This window comes from Dipteris shenzhenensis, chromosome 10, assembly GCF_047967505.1.
Source record: "Dipteris shenzhenensis isolate YYH24624 ecotype China chromosome 10, Dip_SZ_1.0, whole genome shotgun sequence".
In the NCBI taxonomy this organism is placed as follows: Eukaryota; Viridiplantae; Streptophyta; class Polypodiopsida; order Gleicheniales; family Dipteridaceae; genus Dipteris; species Dipteris shenzhenensis.
Window position 1 is genome coordinate 31,433,122 of NC_141605.1, and position 4,306 is coordinate 31,437,427.

The window sequence follows — 4,306 nt, forward strand, 5'->3', positions numbered from 1 at the left end:
ACACACTATACATTGCACGACTTAATTCTATAAGCATTCTACCAAGAAAATTGAAGACCGTGTCAAGAGACCAGAGTGCTTCCGAGGCTAGATTGCTTAATACTATACATTGCACGACTTGATTCTCTAAACATTCTACCAGGAAAATTACAGACTGTGTCAAGAGACCACAGTGCTCCCGAGGCTAGATTACTTACATACATAACTTGATTGTCTAAGCATTCTGCTAGGGGTATTATAGATCGTGTCAAAAGACCGGAGTGCTCCCGAGGCCAAATTGCTTACATACTAAGACTGGATTCTCAAAGTTATGGATTTCAAAGTTATGAGCTAAGACAACAAAGGAGTAAAATTCAAATACAATTTCTTACAGTGTTTAAATAGTTATTTAAACATAACAGATATGCATAATCATAAAGTAAATATGAACTTAGACCTTCTCATTTAAATAATGACTTTGCAATTACAAACCAATAAATATTTGACTAGAAAGACATTCAAGGACTTATACCGACTCAACTTAGCTCTTAAATTTTGACCTATAAGGCTATATCGTTTTCAATAAAAATGTCAAATCCTCTTAAACAATAAAAAAATATTATATGTGGGTGTATGTGTATGTGTACATCACACATACTTTTTTTTAAATGAAACCACAATATTTATATTAGAAAAAAGATTTTAAAATGAGAATAGTCTCAACAAAACACTAAAGCACTGGGAGAACACCTCTAGAGAAGAGACATCCAAGTCATTCTCATGACAAGCAACACACACTCACACACGAGAATAAAACCGAACGACTCAAATAGATAATTAATGATGGGAAAGAACATGCTAGCTACATGTCCATGTGACAACACTTAGAACAATATAGAAGAAGCATATAGAAACATAGGCATAGAGATCCAAAAATGTAGAAGTAGAATGGCATAGAAGCATAAACCTAGGCAAACATAGCATGAGCATAGCATTAACATACTCATTAACATAAGCATAATGACATAGAAGCATAAATTAAATTTTTAAAGTTATGAGAGAGAGAGAGAGAGAGAGAATCATGAACATAAATAGGCATAAACATAGAATCATAAACATACATAGGCATATATATAGGCATAAACATAGAAATAGGCATATAGGCATATATAGGCATGAATCATAAACATAGACATACATATGGTTATATGAATAGGCATAAACATAGAATCATAAACATAAATAGGCATATATATAGGAATAAACATAGACTCATAAGCATAAATAGGCATATAGGCATATATAGGCATGAATCATACAAAGTGGAATATCATACCATAAGTGAATGAAAGAAATACATAAAAGTGAAACTGCCATACCATAAGCAAATAAAAGAAATACTGAGGAAATACTGCCATACCATATAGACAAGGCTATTCCAATGTTTCTTTATGTCTAGCTTTAAGAGAGAAATGAGGTACTTCCAATTTAGATACATCTTAAACCCAATGAAGCATAGAAGCATAAACAATGGCATTCACATAGGTAGAGACTAAAGAAACATAGGCACAAAGAAGCACATGCATAATTTCCATAGAAGCATAAAGATATGGAAGCATATAGATATGGAAGCATAAAGATATGAAAGCATATAGATATGGAACATAAAGCATAAATAGCATAGAAGCATATAGAAACATAGGCAAGCATAAACATAGGCATTCATCAATGGCATACAAGCATAATTTCCTACGAAGCATAGACTAACCACATAGTTCTACACAAACCAAGCTAGACTTTGTGATAGGCTCCCACTGATTCAGGCTTCCTCATTAAGATGGAATTGATGTCCATAACAAACAGGACAAATTAGTAGATTGCACGGACAGGGGCCCATTAAATTTTTCTCTAAAGAGCGACAAGAAAATCAACATTTTTTTAAAGATCACATGTTCCATTTATCTAAACCAGCTTGGCCACTGAGCGATTCACAAAAGCAGAAGAGAGCCAGAGGCATAGTCCAACAAGTCAGTGACAAAATGTTTCTTAATGTGCTCCCTACCCACTGTGCAACTGCAAACATAGGCTGGTGCTGACTTGCATATTGATACCAGCCTAAGATAAACCTTGGATAAGCTCACAATCACATACACTAGGGTCAAGCCCAACATGTAGTCACACATGGCTGCCTTGTCACAGCAGGTTGTAGGCATAGCAAGAAAATCAAAGCACCTAGGGATACTTTCAAGGAGGTACACTGTGTGAGCTCCTGGGCATTACTATAAGTCTTCTGCTGTGCGTACCCTCTGTTGGGTATTTTCTAACAGAGAGGGCAAACTAGATTTCACATATGATAGATACAAGCAAAGAGCTAAGGCATCCGGTACAGGATTCAATATCCGATTGCGAAGGAAGAAGCCTAGAACCACTAGTCAAATAACCATTGTCATACGGTATGGATTGATCTGAGCAGACGAAATTAGAACTTTTTGAGATAATGGATGCCTTACCTCATCCATCCTAAAGAAAATAAGACATGGTAGATAATTGATTGGTATACATAGTAGAGATATCAGTTGACATAGATGCAAAGTGAAGTCTCAACCACTATAGAGGCTACTCATTCATTGCTTGAACACTAACAACAGAATTGCTTACATAAGGTAATGAACCGAATTCTATAGACTTACATAGGCAGATCAGGATGCTCTCAATTGTCCCCATCATCTTCCCCTTTGCCTCTAGCTTGGCATCCATCAATCTTCATCATGTATAGCTTTCCTTACCTGGACTTCTAGTTCTCCACTCTCTCCTTCCAAGTGACGCCATATGTTGCTGCCAAGTCATTGATTGGATTCAATCGTTGTGGTTATACTTTGAATTATAACAAGAATTGTGCTTTTTGTTGGATAGGCACCGAATTGAGAAGTGTGTATGCCCATACAAGGCCTGAACCTGGGACATTTTACTCTAAATAAGGAAGAGAATGAATTCATTTTGCCTCACCTCCAATGTATGGAGGAACCCCTTGTGCATGCTGATCTCGGTGGAATTCCAGGGGATCCCCAACAATCTGACAAAACAAATGAAAACAATGTACAAGAAAGCCTCCATAATAGATCACATCTATAACTGAGAATTACTTGTGACAACAGTGCAAGAGCTTTTCAACTTGGATGATGAGTGTTGCTTACAGTTGGCCCGTTAGTGAGAAGAGGAACCATAGGTGGTATTGTTTGCATCCTGTGATGCATTTCATCGTCAGTAGCGGGTCCATAGCTCATATGCCCTTGCTGTACTCTTTGTGACAATCGAATTCAATTTCCAAATCATCTCAGCATAAAAAATCTCTCTTATGAAGGGAGTGACATTACATGAAGTTTGAAGACAAGATTAATTAGCCTTCGAACATTTCATAGTAGACTCTATCTTTGAAGAGGTTTCAAAAATTTCAACTCTGTGCGCATAACACCACTTTGAAAGCTAGATCTATAGTGTTAGAAAAATTTAGCGAGTGAAAAGGGGGAAGAAACCCTCTGAGCCATTTGTATCTTGTCTTACACTCTGATTCCCCTCTTTACGTCCATACTGTAACAGGACCGGCAAACAGGCAAGGAGCATTTGTTGCAGGCAACGAAAAGTTCAACATGCAATGTGAGCCAGACATCGTGACCGCAAATTTGATAGACCTTGATGAATGCAAAAGTCATCACCAGAGAGAGAGCTTGAGAATGAAGGGGTATACAGAGAACATACCTATCTCCAATCCTTGTCTCCCAAAGTGCCAATGTGTGAAAAGGATGAAGAATAGCAAGCAATGGTTCAGTCTGAGTCAAGGGTCTTTTCCTGTGATGTCTTCACCAACGATTGAAGCTGCACTACAGAACTTTGTCGGTTTAATGCCTGCACAAACAAAGGAGCAAAGAGCTACTTACTTCCAAGCCAAACGTCCTACCAGGAGCTCTTTCTACTTGGTGAAACCGATTGCTCTATATGTTCCAAAGATTCTACCTTCATCTTTCCCCTTTCATCACAAGCTCCCCAAGTTCCAGTGATCACATACGGAATGCAACCGGAATTGCAGTTTGCAAGTGTTCTTGCAACGACTTGTGCTTGTTGGATAAAACTTCCAATAGTGTACAGATACAAATTATGAGCTTGAAAACTGCGTGCATATCAGCACAATGTCATACAATATGCGTTCCGTTACAATTCCACCTTCCGTCATGATCTAGAGCAATCCTAAGATTTTCAATAGGAAAAAGAACAGAGCTTCGTGTGTCTCTGCATTTGCATTGCCTATCTAATCGTATATGTACGTAATGAA

General features: G+C 37.6%; 1 long non-coding RNA gene across 2 annotated transcripts; it reads right to left on the minus strand.

Moving 5' to 3' along the window:
* Window positions 1–2,589: 2,589 nt before the first annotated feature.
* LOC147897696 (uncharacterized) lies at window positions 2,590–3,869 on the minus strand. Of its 2 annotated transcripts, XR_015541717.1 has the most exons (4): window positions 3,736–3,869; window positions 3,174–3,279; window positions 2,986–3,052; window positions 2,590–2,814 (listed from the first exon to the last, which is right to left on the minus strand). It is a non-coding gene; the product is annotated as an uncharacterized LOC147897696 (long non-coding RNA). The 2 variants fall into 2 exon arrangements; XR_015541716.1 differs by lacking the exon at window positions 3,736–3,869 and having other exon boundaries at window positions 3,174–3,515.
* Between the last annotated feature and the right edge of the window lie 437 nt (window positions 3,870–4,306).